The sequence below is a fragment of the Labrus bergylta genome, chromosome 15 (genome assembly GCF_963930695.1).
Source record: "Labrus bergylta chromosome 15, fLabBer1.1, whole genome shotgun sequence".
Taxonomy (NCBI): Eukaryota; Metazoa; Chordata; class Actinopteri; order Labriformes; family Labridae; genus Labrus; species Labrus bergylta.
The window spans coordinates 17,990,036-18,009,056 of record NC_089209.1 but is presented as its reverse complement, the minus strand read 5'-3'; the positions used below and the strand labels follow the sequence as shown (position 1 = coordinate 18,009,056).

Sequence of the window (19,021 nt, the reverse complement as noted above, 5' to 3'; positions counted from 1 at the left end):
AAGCTAAAACAGAGAGAGAGAGAGAGAGAGAGAGAGAGAGAGAGAGAGAGAAAGAGAGAGAGAGAAACAAAGAGTGTTATACCGGGTCAAGAGTAGTGAAATTATTTACATGCACAATAAAAGAGCTGTACTTTTACTTTTACTTAAGTAGGTTTTCTGTTAAGTATTGTAATTCAGTACATTTTAAATCACATCTGTTAGTGAGTAAAAATTATTTACATGCACAATAAAAGAGTTCTAATCACTCATCTGAATTGACTATTTTATGTTTTCTGATGATAAAAAAAGAAAATAAATTAGTTAGCTATGATTTTTTTAATCTGGTGGAGATTGTTAGCTGCACCTGCATGCAGATATCTATTTATAGAGATAAAGAAATCACCGTCAGATTACCACCCTTAGGAGCAAGGATGTCATTGTTTGGATTCCGCCAGCTTTTCTCTCTAGTATGTGGACATAAATAGCTGCATACACAAGGCATGCTGATACATCATAGGGCTTTTTCAATAGAACAGAATACACCTATAGCAAGTAAGACCAGACCATATGTCTATTAAACCAAGTCCAGGCTTTTGTCCCAGTTACAATCTAATCTGTATACTGGAGATTGTACTGACAAGTATTTGAAAAACTCTGAACACTGAAACATGTCAATAAGCATAATAAAACGTATACGCTTTTCCTATTATGATAAATCAAAATCTCTTCCATGAGGGGGAGCTCTTGAAGCTCTTGTATGTATTATTCAGTTAAAGACTTGGACTTGACTTAAATAAGCTTGAAGTCATAACTTAAACGTGCTCTTTACAATTTAAACTTGAAAAAAGTCCAACTTATGCGTTGGCACCTTGGGTACGATGCTCCATGTCATTTAAATAACAGTAAGCAGCAATCAGACACACATATCTCTTGCCCATCAATCTGTCAAGCCAGTAGTTATATTGCTTGATGGAATAATTACATTTCTGGTCCCTGGTTATGTATGTGCCAAATAGTTTGGTAAATTTGGTTTAAAAACAACCTCAGTAGGGATATGCTCCATGAATCTCACTGAACTAGAGTTATTAACACAAAGACATTTCTAGGTTATTACAAGTCTCAGTGACGTAACCCGCTGACACTCATCATATTGGAAATGTGTGCTGAATAAATTTCATGGTTGCTGAAACACCTGGTATGTTTCGCTCGTCATCACGCTATATATATATATATATACACACACACACACACACACACACACACACACACACACACACACACACACACACACACACACACACACACACACACACACACACACTAAACTATAAAAGATACACAAACAAAGACAGCGGTTCAAGGTAATTGAGGTGGGATCAGTTAAAACGCTTAATTAAGTAAAAGTTCATCAAACTGTAGAATAATTAAAAATCTACATTTTACCCATTATTGTAATGATGTACAAACATAGTTTAATTTGACATAAAACCATATCATTAAGTGAAATGAAAATTAAATGAATGTGTAAAAATACTTCAAATATAAGTTTGCACATGACAGCAACATTGTAGGGTTCCTCTGCTCTTTACACAAAGATGCACACACCTGTGAGTCTTAAAGGGGTCATATTATGCTTTTTCTGGTTTTATATGCTCTTTAGTGTGTTTTCCAAGTGTCCTGTGCATGTTTAGGCACATCTATGTGCAAAAATTCAAAGTCCGCAGAAACGCGGCTTCTCCTATGTCCTCCTGTTAGCTGCAGCATTAGCTGCATGTAACGCTCGGTTCTAGCCCCCCTCGAAAAACTTTTGCCAGTGTGACATCTTGGCCCATTGGCTCGTTGTGGCAAGCCCAGCAGCTCATGTTGCACGCCCATTAACTTCTGTAGCACGCCCACGATATGCTGTAGCCTGCGATTGCACAGTAGTGCTAAGGTGCTAATCTTTTTGCTCGGCCCTCGGAGCCAAAGTGGCTGCATTCCCAATATGGTAAAAGGGGCGTGAATTTCCGAGAACTGTGCTGAGCGACTGACCAATTACGGCAGAGCCAACAGGCCGACCAATCAGATCAGACTTGGCACACGTGGGGACTCTGAACGTGGGCACTTCAGAGCCTTAGAGAGAGCGTCAGAAGCGAGCCGGTGCATGGAGCGGCAGTACATGAAAACAGACACTTTTTTCAAACTTTAGCTATTGTGAACATACTTTAGTAGGTACATAGATGAAATATACGAACCCCAAAAAGGGCATAATATGACCTCTTTAAGTTTGTATATGTACACTCAGTGACAAAGGCTGTATACTAATACATAATACATCCAACCTTCACAACATAGCCCTTGGTCTCTAGCTAGACTCTATACCTCTGTCGCCCCCCGGTGGTGGAAGGAACTACCAAACTCCATTTGTACCTTTAAGAAAAAGCTCAAGAAACAGCTCTTTCATGAACACCTATGACCTTAACGATATTGATGATGATGACTTTGTTTGATAATGATAATGACGACATTTAGGATGGCTTTGATGCTGATTAGAACTCTCAAGAGCAGCAGTCGATGTTGATGTTGGTGATATAAATAACTTTTTATTTTAAAAAGAGGGCTTCGCCTCTGTGCACAGCCTGTCAGCGTCCTGTGTCCGATCAGACTTAAAGCTGTTCGATTGCACTCACTGATGTTATTTCCTCCTTTCTAGATTCTTGCTTGTGTTGTATTACTCTCTGATGTACGTTGCTTTGGATAAAAGCATCTGATAAATGAATTGTAAAATGGAAATGAAATCCTGCTCCTGGCCTTTCTTACAATAAATGACTATATTAAATAATTTAGGCTGTTGTATTCTTTTGCGTTGTGCGTGCATGGCGGTGCGCTACATTCTATGCCTTAACCACTTCAAGGAACAGTGGGGGCCCGCAGGTTCTGGCAACCTTATCTTGGGGGTCACAAGCTGAAAAGTTAAGGAACCCCTGGACTTTGTATGCCTTTATTTAGAGACAGGACTTAGAGCCAGAAACTGGGGAGAGAGAGAGCGAGAGAGAGAGGAGCCACAGGTCAGATCAGAGCCCAAGCTGTCTGGAGGACTGCAGCCTCCATGCACCAACCATCTACAGTAGTTTTTAACAATAAGGAAAATGTATCTATAAAGACCAAAACTGTTTTTTGTACCAGGCTATAGACATGTTTGTTTCTGTTCTCAAAATATTTAACATGGGACTCTAAATGGAGATTATTTGGTTTTGGGAGCCAGCCTCAAGTCCACAATTGACGAACTGCAGTTTGTAGGATTTCATGTTTCGACACCAGAAATTGTAATCACAAGTCAAAAATGAAATAATGAGTTTCTTCAATACACAGAGTTTTTGGCTTTTTCCCCCTTTACATTTCACTGTGAATGTTTAGGCCTATATTGCGGAAAATGTGATGTTAAGCAAAGCACAAGTTCCAGGCCCCCTGAGGCAGTAGCCCACCAGAAAGCAACTGTCCATTTCCTGTCGAAGTAAAACCTATACTACTTGAATCCTCCATAGATAACTGGCTCATGCTTTGGGGATCATGTAGGCTATTTGCTATGGAAAATTACAAATTCGTGTTCAGTTAATTTTAAACCTAATTTGGGCTCAACTGTGGGCATGTGGCCCCTGACAACACAATGGGAGATGTTTCCCTGGCCTCAATCCGACTGTGAGTCCTGCTATTTAGCCAGGTGCTTCCATACTTCCGCGCATCCCTCCGGAAAGTTACCGGAGACCTAAAAAAAAAAAAAAAAAAAAAAAGCCCCCTTCCTCAGCAGCTTAGCGTAGATACCCCTTTAAAAGCCTCACCATGCTGCCATCACATGCTTCATCGCAGAAGTCGGGTGAGGATGTTATTTCGGTTGTTGTGTAAAACACACTTCTTTTTTTTTTTTATATAGCCTAGTGTGCAATCTTAAGACTGGACAGACTTTTGCGGAGGACTTCTTCACTTTGTACGGCATATAGAGAGGAAGGGGGGGGGGGGTCCACCCACCCCTCCTGTCAGCGCTGCAGTCAGTCAGTCAGTCATGTTGTGCTGCTAGTTGTTGTTCAGTAGCAACACACACACACACACAAACACACAGACACAGACACAGAGAGAGACAGAGACAGACACACACACACACACACACACACACACACACACACACACAGGGACTGGTGCGCAAACTGAAAGCTGCGTGCGCTGTTAATGCCAAGCGGCGGATATTAAGCGACGTGTGTGCGGGCTACACTGACTGAATCTCCCGCAGAAAACACTCCAGCCTTGCTTGGCGATGGGATAGAAGCAAATAAACATCTTGAAAGAGCCTTCTCTCCTCGGAAAAGGAGTGCTGCCTCTTCTTGCGAGACGAGAGTTGTGTTTGCTCCGTCTCTTCTCTTCCTCTGCTCGGGCTTTTTTTTTTTTTTTTTTTTTTTTTTTAAAGGGTTTTCCTCGAGTGGAGTGCCGAAAACATCGGCGACATTCTGGGTTTATTTCCTTCATTACCGGACGGGACTTGCCTTACCTCGCCGTTTGGAAAACAAGGTGCCCCTGGCTGGCTCCTCTCACCATTATAAATTAGACGAGATAGTGCTTGCCTGCTGTCACACGGAGCTTCGGTGGGGTAAGTAGCGGCGGCTGCTCTACATTATCTTTTCCTCATTGAGCTTTCTTTCTTTTGACATTCAGGCAGAGCCTCTTTTGTGCACGCTCTTTCGCCGTGTATCGAGGACGTTGCACAGGCAGATAATGGCCATGGTGATGAAGGAGATTCTCAGGGAGTGGTACTCTGTCGGACTGGCCGTGCAGTGTGTGTTATCATACCCTCGCACCCCCAACCACCATCAACTTCCCCCTTCGGCTCCACCGCCACCTTCACAACCAGCAGCAGCAGCAGCAGCAGCTACTCATTTTTTAGTAGGCTAACATAACATTGCGATAATAACAGTGTTGTCCGCGAAAGGGACTGGAACAAGGTCAAAGATAGGGACATTAGCCTGTAAGCTCTCTAATGTTATGATTGGCTGGTTGGATGTGAGATGTGTTCACCTGGTTATCAGCCCCTGTGTGTTTGTGTGAAAGGCTGGTAACAAACTTCATGGCTGCAGTGGCGTGTTTTCGGGTTGTGCTTTAATAGTCTCTTTGTATGCCACTTATATTGGGGCTTTAACTTGTTACTTAATACTCAGATAAGAGTGAATAAGTTCCATCGTTTCATCAACAGTCAGATGGCTGTTCACCAATCATTTTGGCTTCGCCACTGTCGCCATGTGCTTGCTCATCGGTGTATTAATGATTGATCTCGATGCAGACCAACCATATGTGTCGTGAGATAACTTTTGTTGGGATTTGCTGCTGTATAAATGAATGCAAACGTATCAAAACGCTTGGAAAATAAACCAAATTGACATTTTACCGATCATGTCATAATTGCAATGGGCTCATAGCAAACCATTATGACATGACAGATTTGACAGCTTCTGCTGTCTGTGAAAGTTTCAGCATATGGATCTGAAGTCACATATGTGAAAGGATTTCTTTCATTAGTTCTTGGTCACATTCAAAAGAAACAGGGACCTTTTATATGGAATCACTCGAGTGTGAATATTTCATCTCTTTGAAAAGTGGCCTATCAAAGCCCTCAGTAAATCAGGCCAAGCTGTCTGTTTGTTATGAAACTGACAGCAATCTGAAAAAATATCATGATCAGTCATATAGATTTTCTTTGAGTCATTTTTTAACTCAACCTGTTCTTTAAACAACAGCAATAGCAATACTTAATATTCATGCTCTGTTAATATAGGAATTGTAAATTGCAAATCAATGTTTAAATAATTGAGCACGGGTAACAAGTACATCAACAAATCACATTTAAACTGTACATTTATACGCAGCAAATTGTATGCACAGAATCACAAGTATAGCCTAAGCAGAAAATGCCTGCATTGACTGCATTATAGCTAATATAAAAAATGAGCAACTAGGCAACTGATATAGGCTATAGGTCTCTTTTGGGTCAGTCATTTGTATCCCTGTACTGGTAGCTCTGTTCCTAATGAGGGAGGAGGAGGAAGAGGGAGAGGGGCAAAGCGGCACTGAGGAGAAGGTCTGAGCTGAATGAACACTACCTGTTGCTAATTTGCTGTTGGTTGCTCACAGTCACCAAGGTTTTGTTTATTTACAGGGTTAGGACTGTGAAAAAAAAACAAAAAAACATTTCCTAATGCATTCATTAGGGCTGTGCTAAAAAAAATATGGCAATATATCGCCATGTGCTCCGAGCAAATACATGTATCGATGCAGATGTTACAGAATCGATATGGCTTACAAAGCGGTTCACAATAACACCATAACCATAGCTCTGGGTTTCAAATATTTGAATGGATAGGATCTCTGAGGACCTGAATTTAAGTGTTTTAAGTTGTAGGATCCTTAATATGCCACTGCTGTTATTCTCAACCATAAAGAACAGCTGTTGTAGTGAATTCTATGAAGAACATGGTCATTATTAAAAAAAAAAAAACAATGTATATCACAATATGTATATGTGTGGTAGTGTGGTCTCTGTATCGTGATATGTATCGAATTGTGAGGTTGTGGGAAATACCCAGCCTTAGCAACCGCTGACAGCTTATAAACCATGGTAGGTGGGATAAGCTATTTAAATCAAATATACGTGACAAATTGGACAGGTATATTTGAATTGCTGCCTATCTGCAGCTCTCATTGGGCAAAAGATGGGGTACATCCAAGACAGGTTGCCTGTCAACTATAGGGCTGACATATAGAGTCACACAAATCTTCACACTCACACCTATGGGCACTTTAGAGTCACCAGTCAACCTAACAAGCATGTTTTAGGATTGTGGGAGGAAGCCAGAGTACCTGGAGTGAACCCACACATGCACAGTGAGAACATACAAACTCTGACCCACTAAAGTCCCTACAACCAAGGATTGGAACCAGCCACCTCTTTGCTGTGAGACAACGGCCACTGTCAACTGTGCAGCTAGCATCATTAAACGTCTGTTTACTTTATTTTGACCTCCCAAAATGTCTTTAAACGGCTTTAACTTCAGCCTGCAGTCAATGTATTTTGCAGTAGTAAGAAGTATAGAATTTGCATCCCAAATGAAGCAGAGTAGAAGGTTAAGGTAGCAATGGGCAGCTTTGGCTCAGTGGTAGAGTCTGTTGTTCTTTAACCTGAAGGCTGGGGGTTTCGATGCTGAAGTGTTCTTTGCTACGCCAGCGGCATGTGAATGGAATAGTACTGTGCTTGGGCAGTTATTGCTAACTTTAGGTAGCGGTGTGAATGGGTGAATGTGACATCATGTACTGTAAAGGTGCTTTGATTGGTTACAAGGCTAGAAATACAACGCCCAGTCCATTTACCACCAATGCACCTCTAAATAGAATAGAATTACTTTATTGATCCCAAACTGGGAAATTGTGGAAATTTGTACTGGTGTACAGGATTTGAGAAGTCGTATTAATTTTCTTCCCCCCATGTTGATCAGCTGTACAGCTGGATAATAAAATGTGGTCTAATTTACAGGAAGATAGGAAGACTTTAGTGACTCTTTTCAAGGAGTAGTTCCTCAACACTTTGCTAATTAAAGCATCGTTTTCTCTGTTATAATCACCTTCAACACCTTACTCTCTCTCATGTTAACACTCAGTAATGATCACTTCTTTGTCTGCCATCTTCTTATTCAGCTCCTCTGTTAGACTTTCTTTCAGTGTAAATGAAAAAGGCTGGTCTGCTGGCCTCTCTCTGACACACGGGTTTATTGTAGTTGAACATTAATCTTTTGGAGTTACTTCAGCAGACAAATACTCCACTGTGCAGCACCTCTTTTCTCTCTGGTCCTTCAGACCGCACCCCACCTCACTAAAGCATCATAAATGTCATAAAACCTAATGCACAAGTGTTTTAATGACTCGCACCTAGACTCTGTCATTAAATAGCCATGCAGGACTAATAACAGAGCCATTACTGTAAGAGCAATCCACTGAGTATTGTCTGTGGACCTCTGCCAACACACAAATCTAAAGCTTTAATCATCAATTAAACGAAGGCTGTGAGAATCATTTACAGATTAGTACTATATATTGTAAGTTAAATGTATTCCTATGCTTATTGTCATGTATTTATTCCATCACTATCATCCTTCATTCATGCTAATTGTTTAGAATAATTTTTACTTTTTTTCATAAACTGTCCATTAGACATTCTGGAAAAGGAATTAAATATCTGTACTTTAATTAAACATCATAGGAGATAGTTGTGTTTTACTTTTCTTTTTTTTTCAAGCTACGGAACAAACTACGGAGGGAAATATTTTATTTTTTTCTTCTTAGTTGTTAATAATTAACGTTTAGAAAAGCACATGTGAAGCCTGAAATATAACGGAGATTCCTTACAATTATCTCCTGAACTTATTCTTCATTTTGGATTCAGAGTTTAAAAAAAGTTTATAACTTGGATTAAACTAGCACTACAATGGGCAGCTCCAACAGTAAAATGTTACATAAGGGTTAATACATAATAATCATACTGTTATTTGCTTTTTTTTTTAAAGATTTATTTATGGGATTTTTGTGCCTTTTAATGGAGAGATAGGACAGTAGATAGAGACGAAAATCAGAGAGAGAGTGGGGAATGACATGCGTGAAAACAGCCACAGGTGGGATTCTAACCTGGGCTGCCTGCTTGGAGGCCCATAGCCTCCATACATGGGGCGTGCGCACTAACCACTGAGCCACCAGCGCCCCAATAATTGTATTGTTGTTGAAGAACGGAATCTCCATGATAACAACCGGTTCACTATTCATAAACTTGTTTATTAAATGGGTACTTCATAAGAAATTTGATCATTTCAAACACAATATTGATTTGGAATCTTTTTTAATTGATTTGAAAATAATGTATTTCTCCCACTAAACAAATAGTTGGAATCAACTGTTGCAGTAACAGTTAACAGGGGTGAACTCATCATTGTCAGAGTCTGGACGTATTCTCTTCCGTCACCTGTCTTTTAACACCACCTTATCCCATACACATTTAATTATGAGTTGCCTTCATGTGTCATTTTCATTGTTGTAGATTCCTCCGTCATAGCCTGCACTTTTGACTGACATCAAATAAACCAGACTTCTTTCCAAGGATTGATATGATTACAGTTAGTCCCCTAGAGTCCGTGATAAGAGCCGCATCACTAGGAACTAGGCCTGTAACGGCTTTTGTGTTCCTCGGTTGTGGAATACAAATTATGAATGAAGGGAGGTCATTTGTTCTTTTAGAAAAGGGCGTTTCTTTCTAATCACAGTAATGACATGGAGAAATAGCCTGTCAGTGGTGGTCTTGACTGCTCTTGATTTAAAATCCTGAGTCCCCTCAGTCTGAGACCGAGACAAGAGTAAAGATGTAGCGCGTCCGATATGAGACCTTCAAAAAGTGATCTCAAGGCCGGTATTGAGACCAAGACAAATCTCCATCATAATGGTACTGTCAGCTGTATGCCAGAGTGAGTCTTCTCTGAAATGATACAGTGTAAGGCTTACTTTATACCATTTATCTGACTGGGCATTTTCTTACCTCATACCAAGAACACAGCAGAACTCAAGATAAATACCTGAAAAGTGTGAATAAATTCTAATGTAATAGACCTGTTTGAAAGACTGTGACACTGAGAGGGCTTTCTTGTGCATCAACGTGTGTTTACTCACCTCAATGACTGGTTGTCATTTGAGCAGTGTCACACAGGAGCACCTTGTGATGAGAGCAGAGATTAGTGTCACGGTTGCTTGGTTTCATTAGAAGAGCCTTGTTTATGTTCATTCACCGTCATTGTCCTGAAGAAACTCTGTACCTGCTTCACGCCAGGTCTGCATGACTTCCCTTCTCAGAGTAAAATCACATCTGTAAACTCTTTTCTACGCCTGTAATGCCTCACTGCTAAACATTTCTATGGCAAAAGCTAGCAGAGCTGACCTTGTGAATTACATGATATCTTTATGTCTGCTACTGTCCTTTCACGGTCATATATAATTTCATAATTAACCCTCGGTGGCGCTTCAACTATAGACGCTCTGCCCTTTTTATTGAATTCATTTTCAATGCCCTGCCGTACTCTGTCCACAGTGGGGCTGAAGCTTTCATGTCAGCTCTATGCTGAGGTGTAAAGTAACGAATTACGTTTTTAAAATCTGTACTTTTACTTTTACTTAAGTAGGTTTTCTGTTAAGTATTGTAATTCAGTACATTTTAAATCACATCTGTTACTGAGTAAAAAAAATAGGCCTGCTATGAATGATTTTCCTTCATCGCACCGGAGCGACGAGAGAGAGAGAGAGAGAGAGAGAGAGACAGAGAGAGAGAGAGGGGCAGAGAGAGAGAGAGAGACAGAGAGAGAGAGAGAGAGAGAGAGAGAGAGAGGGGCAGAGAGAGAGAGAGACAGAGAGAGAGAGAGAGAGACAGAGAGAGAGAGAGGGGCAGAGACAGAGAGAGAGAGAGAGACAGAGAGAGAGACAGAGACAGAGAGAGAGAGAGAGAGAGAGAGAGAGGGGCAGAGAGACCCTTTTCTTGGCTCGTGCCACTTCAGCTAGTGCAGCACGGATAAGCACCTCCACTACAGCGGGTCTACCTGCTGATGTCTCATTGTCTTAAGTCTGCAGCTCCGAGCGATAAACAAATTTAATTCCGGAAAGTTTTTCACAATAAAAGTCCCTTATTGCCATCTCTGTGATGTGCTTTTATTTTGACGCCGGCGTATTAGGAAGTTGGGTGTTATAAGTTGCAACAACTTAACAAATGTCATATGTGTGAAAATAAATACTTCAACACAAGTAGATTCAGTTAGAAGCTTCAGTAGCTAATAGGTAAACAAACATAGACTAAAACATCTAATATTTAAGCTCATAAAGGCTCATTTTAAAACAATAAATGGATTATCTTTCATCTCAGGTTTAGTTGCAGCTACATCAGCCTTTGAGGCTGCATTTGAGACTAAGCAGCCTCAGAATAATAAAACTAAAAAGACTAAAATACTCTTTACACTGTCTATGATTGAGACAAAGACCCTTTTAGTATTTTCTTAAAGAGTTTAACCTTTTCCCTTCATAAAACAGCTGATTACTTGAACATATAAGCCTTGATATTAAATTATCCATCATTATTTATATTTTGTTTTTGTCAATGGGGTAGAAAAGAAAATGTTTATCTGAAAAGATCAATCTTTGTAAAGATTTTCCTTTAATTAAAAAAAACTTTGAGATCAATATCCTCTCGTCCTTTTTGCACTACACAGGAGAGATGTGTTGTAAAACAAAGTAACTAAGTAACTTTTACTTAAAGTACATTTAAAACAAGTTACTTTTTACTTTTACTTGAGTACATTTTAAAAACTGGTACTTTTACTTGTACTTAAGTAAAATTGTATTATAGTAACAGTACTTTTACTTGAGTAGAATATTTTAGTACTCTTTACACCTCTGGCTCTTACTGAACTAGTTAAGCTGAGAGTCAGCGTGTGTCGTCAGCGCTCAGATCCACGTGTGAATGTTTGCACACAGGTTTGATGGTCTCTGCCAGTACCCATAGTATTTTTTCTGCAGGAAGTCTGAGTGAGCTGATGTGAGAATGCATGAGGATATAATCAGCACAATTCACTGAAACTGGGAGAGGCTGTTGCTGTTTATTCCCTGCAATTGGTGTTCATCCATAGACTGTGTGCACGTGACCGGTACGATCTCTGTAATTAAACTGCTGTATTATGGTATGTTCTTCTCTGCTCTTTTGTTGATATTGTGTTTCTGTCAAAGTACACATAGCATTGATATAAAGGCAAATACTCTCATCACAGAGTCGTATAGTAGACTCTGTTGCTTCGTCTGCCACTTCAGCGTTGTTCATTTTATGTCATGTTGGCAGGCTGACAGGGATAGTCTCCTGCATGTGAGGGGCATGTGTAAATGACGAGATCAGAAGGATTTCAAGGGCAGTCTGCCTGAAATTCTCTAGAATTGTTCAGGAGAGCATATTTGAAAACAGCTCATTTGTCACTTTCTATGATCCTCCAATGTCTGTGCTTGTCTCTAATTATCCTTCTAGGATTTCAGAAAGGTTAGAGGCTGACAGATATATGGGTTGGCCGATATCATCGAGTTTTGATATGATGTTTTCTGATATGTCTTCATGGCAACTTTTCTACAGGTACATTTCAGAACAGGTTTTTTTCCGCTCACTTTGCTCTTACTGCCAGGCTGCAACACATGATCAATACCATCACAGCTGAGGAGACGCTGGTGAGACATGACCAAAAAAAACAAATACACATTTTTTAGCTGAACAACTCTAAAGTTAGTAAAGTCAAATGGACCCTTCATTATTTTCATGTGAATTAAAAATGTGTTAGGAATCTAATCATAATGTTTTTAACTTAATAGGGACTGCCAGAAATTCAAAGTCACTGCTTGTTAAAAGTAGGAACAATTAATCTTGTGCTTTTTGACAGATATGCATGTCTTCTGTAACTCCTGAGTACAGCAGAGACAGCTACAGGAATTGAACTCGGTTTGTGTCTGTTTGTGTCTCTGACTGTCAGAAAATGTGTTCAAGTGAATCATTGAATGAGCAGACTAAATCTTTAAAGTGATACTGCTTGCTAAGTCTGTGAGCGTGACACATTCACCCCCCTGAACTTTCACGGTTATTTTAACAGACTCAATCATATCAAGGAAGAAAATCATCATACTATTCAACATCAACTCCAGATGTAATCCTTTTTTTTTTAGCAAACAATGTTTCAAAATGTGAAGCCTGTTTTTTGGTTTAGAATACTTAATTTATTAGGGCTTTCACACTTGAAGAACACTCCTGATATTTGCAGGAGGGGCTGTATGTGTGAACACACACAGCTGAATTTCTCGCTCGGACTTCACCCGGAGGTTCTCCTGCCTCACCCCTAGTATTATTTTTTCCACAACAAGTCCCAGTGGACTGATGTGAGAGCGAAGCAGGATATTCTCAGGAGAATTCACCTTGAGCCAATGGGAGAGGGAGTGAAGTTTATACATGCAACCGCTACAATCTCTGTGCACGTAATATGTTTATGTTTTCTGTTCTTCAGTAATCAGTATGTTCTTCTCCGCTCTTTTGTTGACATTGTGATTCTGTTGAACTACACTTAGCATTGATATAAAGGCATATATTTTGCTTCGTCTGCTACTCTCAACTTGTTTTTACGTCACGTCTTACCTCTGTAGACCCCCCCCCCCCCCCTCCCGTCTGACAGGGATAGTCTCCAGCTGTGAGGAGCATTTGTGGACAGCCAGGTCACAAGAAAATCTGGAGCAAAGCTCCTGATATTATCTAGATATTTTCAGGATATATATATGTATATGTGAAAACGTCTTAAGATATACGACTGATTTTTTTTTCCTGTCCCTCAAACAGCTATTTATTCTGGCAATGTGTAACGTCAGCGCTAGGAATGTTAATGATGAATCTTTAATCGATTAATCACCGTTAAGAATTAAACCGATTAAAAATTAAATTACCGACAATCTGTTTATAATTTTACCGCGGCCACGTATGATACCATTTTATACCAAAAGAGGGCGCCCTCTTTGCAACTCATTTAAACTACTGTTATTACTGCTAAAGCCTACAAGCCAGAAGTCATTGTGAAAGAGACTCAGATGGTTTAATTTGACTTTGATACAGAACTTTATGATGATTTTAAAAATGAGTTTCATTCAGTCAGCCTTGGTAGTCTAGAAACGGCAGTAGCGCCACGTTTGGCAGCGCGGCTAAATAAGGACAGTCGTACGTTGTTTTCAAGCAAGAGTCTCGTTGTTTTATTAGTTCAAACTCTACATAACATAAACAGAGAATTAGACGTGCATTTTGTGGCACATTAATTATTAATGATGAATCGATAATTGATCGTTAAGGTGTTCCACTATCGGTTAAGAAAAATGACTGAAATTTGCAACCCTAGTCAGAGCCAGCAGGACGAAAGAGCGCCGTGTGTATTTGCACAGCTCCTACAGTCTGTACACACGTTGTGCTTCTTGTGTCCACAACGCCATAGCAATGTAAAATCCCTCTCTGGGAAACCAATATTATGCTGTTGTGGATTCAATGTAAAAGTACAAAGGGGTAATGATGGCAGAGCTTTTTTAAAGAGCTGTTTAGGACTCGCAATGTAAAAAAAAAAGAGCTACATCTGCTTTGGGTGGTGGGGATGATTAATCGACTAAACAACACACAACCTCTACCAATACAACTGGTGTCTGTGTGGATGCTGAAGTAAACGTCACGATAAACTAAACCACAATGTTTTTTTCTGAACTGTAACTCTGGTTGTTTTAACCTGAAACTAACCAAAAAAACTCTTTGATGTCAGACAAAAGGGGAAAATGCTGTCCTTTACATCTTCATGAGAATACAATGGGTTTGTGCCCAATATGGAATAAGAATGTGTTGGCTATAGGCACAGCCATTTTTGCCTGTATAGAACTATTTACAAGTTCATCTATAAACATAAAGAAGGTTAAAGCCAAAATCAGTTGGTTGTGCGAGATGGGGCATGGACCCTGATGCCTTGCGTGCAGGCTGAACACATCCCATCACCTCACCTCGTTATATTTCAACAACACGACTTCTTCACTGGTGCTGAATATAAACATTGGATGTTTAATCAAGCAGTGCTTAATCATTCAATATGAGCTCTATTACAGGGAGTGTGATGGTTAAGACACACTAAGGATGTACTGCAAAGGAGAAGGATGAGAAGAAGGTTAACTGTCTTTCCAAAACTCTCTTTGGGATTTGAGACTCTCTTCTGCAATTCTCTCCATTCTCTCACGGTCAAGAAGTAACTGACTTTTATATATCGAAGATTTTAGGCCTGTGTATCTTTAAACCCTGCCTGTATCACTCGTGTGAACTCATGAATACCAACCAGTTGGTTTAACAGCTGGAGCTTAGTAAAATAAATTATTCACAAAGACACATAAGTGACAACAATAGAAGTGATTGGATCAACTTCCTCAATAAAACCGTATAAAGAGGTAGTGACTGTTAAACAATACAGTGTGACAATCACTGGAGTTGTTTTCCCTCGCCACAAAAAGGCTCGGCCAATAACGGGCCCCTTTTTCAAGAAGCTGAATTGATGTAATAGCTGTGTATTCAGGTGTATAATTTGGCCTTTTCAGATAATCTGGCACTTGTCTGCTTTTCTTTGAGTTGAAAAAGTAATGTGTCTAAGTGGCTGCTTTCCTTGATTGCAGGTTCTGATTCTTTCAGATGACAAAAACATCTGACAAAAAGAGATTTTTAAACACTTCTGGATGCAAGACAGTAAGTGCCCTCTACAAGGCAGATGCAATTAAATTGATAACTTAATATTTTGTGGAATGACTGTGATCAAAACATGTGTAACAAACAGAAATGGAGAATCTATTGAAGATCTGTGTTTTGCAAGTTTCTCTTTCAAACAGAGGCCGATTGTGTGCAAGGGATTTACAACAAGCATTAAGTAATTTATTTGATTTAAATTACAGTAGTCACTCAGGTATAAGATCAATGCCACAAAATGTCCACAGGTGGGAGCTGTAAGGATGAAGTCCGCAGCACATAGTTCTACATTCAGATCTTAAGGTGATGTTGCAACATGAAGCATGCCTTTTGACAGACACACCCAGAATCTGTCCATCCTACACCTACACCATCCTGCACCGATTAGCGGCAGGGTTCAGATGATTCAAAAGTCTAGTTTGACACTACCTCTCCTTACTTCACATAAAAACATTCCTTGTGTCCAAATGTCAGAACCAGTTATTGCACCCTGATAAAAGCGCTTAACTACTGTAAAACCTCATCACTTCAAATCCTGCCTCACTCGTCCAGACTGTTTAGATTGAGTTTAAAGGTGGCTGATGCACAGAGATGTATAAAGGAACCCATCCTCAAACATCGCCTATCATAATCTGATGAACCTGAAATGCCTCTGGGGAAAAAAATGCCAACTTCTCAGCAACTGTGGTGAGGCCAGCGGGTAGTGTTAAACGACTTCTAGCCAAGACCTCCCTTTCTGCATGGCAACATAAACGCCATTATTTCCTGGCCCATTACATCCCACGGAGTAGCACGTGGTCATCTGTTTCTCATGAGTATCAGTTCAACATGACAGTTACACATGGGCTTCCCTCTGGATAACTTGAGCTGTATGACCCGAAAAAGAAACGCTTCTCTTGGGATTTGCTTGCATTAAATGGGTAATAAGTTAAAATAACATCATACCTCATCAAGTCTGTCCTCAAGTTGATACCAAAACAGTGTTGAAAATGCTTGTTTGTTAGGAGGTCGATCGATTCGATCATTTCTGATGTGTTTAATGTAGTCTAAACGCTGAGTGGCTTTCGTGACAGCATCAAGCAGATTTGTCACTCAATTTTGATTAATGATCTATATTTCATCATGAGCTGCCCTTTATGCAGATACATTTATACAGATGAATATCAGATTACCGGCTGTATGTCATTATCGTGGATAGCGTATACTGCCTGTTTTTGGAATGGTGTGGACTTCTACAAATCTACAAACCAAAGCCTTCTGATATACAATACAGCTCAGACTACCAAGGTACTACTAACCAGGGTTTTTCCTGCATAGAGAATTCTTTGGCGCCCCCCAAAGAGGTTTTACCCAGCGCCAAAGGAAAATCACCAGCGCTATAAGACGATTCAAATTGCAAATCAAATCCTCTCTGAATGCATGTTAAAAATATCAATACATCAAACGACTGTTGAACAATCAGAACATAAACTTAAATACGACGTCTCTGACTTCTAGCAGTCATCTCCCCTCTCATCCATTTACGCATGCGGCTCGCGCACATAGCCAGCTGATTGACTGGTTTTTTTCTTTTGACTGGTTCCGGACGCTCCGCTGACACCCACAAAGCGCAAAATGCGCTTTGTGGTTGATTTTCCGTTTGGCGAATTCATTTCACAGAGCAAACAACTTAATGGCGGTAAATATTTATCCCAACAGTCATGTTAAAACTATACTAAACCGCGTATGATGTAGGCTAGCTGCAGCTACTTGTCCCTGCTCCTCTGCTGTCTGCAGACGGGTCATCGGGGGGGCACGCCGAGACGAGACACACCAACATACATACATGGCTGCACACACACCGGAGTGCCAACCACCGCGCGTAACCTGTTTACTTGTAGTGCAACTGAACCTGGTTGATCCACTATTCATATGGACCGAGTCTTCAACGCACATTCAACTTTTCTCTGTTCACTTCCACCGTGTCTGCTTTTATCAACAATCAATAACTTAACGATCGTAACGTCAGCCAGCTGTAGTCTGTGAACTTCTCCACACAGACAGTCAAACAGCGCTACGTTATAGCCAGCAAATATATTTTTTATTATTTCTCAATTTCCTGATCTGATCAAATGATCCAAATTATCTGTGACTTTAATCTGTGATTATTTGACACAATACCTTAACTCAAATAAATGTGTATGTAAAACGAAAACACAATTTAAAGGAAAAGAGCAGCCATCATAGGAAGGGGGTGAAATGCACTGGCAGGATGTGACCTTCCCTCTGCCAATCTCATTTACACCCCTCTCCCTCAAAATCCCTCCCATGTTTCACTGTTGCAATAAAAACAAATTCTTCACCAGATTTAATTGGGGTTTCAGTAACTTAAGCATAATGACAATATTATTCATGAAATGGTCAAATAAGGTAATACAGACTCGTAGACTATACTGTAATAAGCAGGTCGAACGTTTACTACAGCGTGTATAGTCGCCCCCCAAAGGCCCATTCAGGAAAAACCCTGCTAACAGAAACAAGAACACTTCCCATGTTGCAACGCCAGACCCCTGAGTACAGAGTCTACATCTTTATGCAGAATCTAGAGTGATCCTGAGTGATCTTTCTAATGCAGCTCTACATGTTCAGTGTGGACTGGAAGAGTGTAACTAGATTTTTTTAAGTACTCCGCTGATGTTTTCTGTGTGGCAATGCTTTACTTACTCCATGCTTGTTTGATCTGGGGGAAAAACGGAACATGACAAGCCGCCATTACTGTGGTGGCATCTCCCTTCAACAGCTGCGGGTTTGAATGCAAGCTGTCCTGAAAATTTAACATTTTCTTTCAATGTAATTTTACGTTTTACAACAATGTGAAGGGGAGTTTTACTGTTTACTAACAGATGTAAAAACTTCAACTTTTGTGAGAAAATAGGGAAGTGAAGAGCACACACTATGAGGGCGAACACTTAACACACATTCACTGTCAGAGGACTGAGAGAGTGTTCAGAGGTGGATCGAGACAAGACTATAATAAGTAGTTTCTGTTCTCTCTGAGTGATCTGTAGGTGGTTCTTGGTGGTTTATAACCAGGTGATTAATACAATGATCTCGTATGACGTTAATCTATTAGCGAGCACAATGTAATCATGCAATCATTAGAGATCAGGTTGTTGTTGTAAAAGATGTCTTATATGTAAACTCAAAATAGTATTATGATCTCCTGATTAAGGTTCCTTGATTAGCTGCTATCTGAGGTTTTCAATCTTACTATGTAGCTACAGTCACAGTAAACAGGCAGTAATGGACACAGCAAGCAGGTTGTAGGAATTTATACTAATAAGAAATAAATAAATCAATACTGTTTTGAGGTACCTGCACTACTTGAGTATTTACATGTCTTTTGTATTTTCAGACAATGAATGAAGACACACTTTCTATGTTAAACTGAATATTCCACTCTTGAATTTCATTTTCAGGGTGGAAAAAATATCCAGACTTTCTTGTTGGGAAGATTTAACAATGTGTGAATGTATAACAATCTAAGAAAGTCTAATTTGACAAAGGCCTATACATCATTTTAAAGATTTTAGAGGGAGGACACTAACTCCTTGCTAGTGTTGTTGCATTAGTATATCGAGGATAACAGTTAACGAATCCACTGCTGTTTTCTTTTGAATTAGTTTAAAGCTTCTTTTGCTG

The 19,021-nt window shown here is 39.9% G+C and overlaps 1 protein-coding gene across 1 annotated transcript in view; it reads left to right on the top strand.

Annotated features, from left to right (window-relative positions):
- Positions 1-3,903: 3,903 nt before the first annotated feature.
- LOC109982934 (bromo adjacent homology domain-containing 1 protein) overlaps positions 3,904-19,021 on the top strand; it is a 37,883-nt gene continuing 22,765 nt past the window's right edge. Inside the window, exon 1 of the mRNA XM_020632412.3 lies at positions 3,904-4,597. The gene's annotated coding sequence lies outside the window, so the exon portion shown is untranslated. The remainder of the gene's footprint in view (positions 4,598-19,021) is intronic.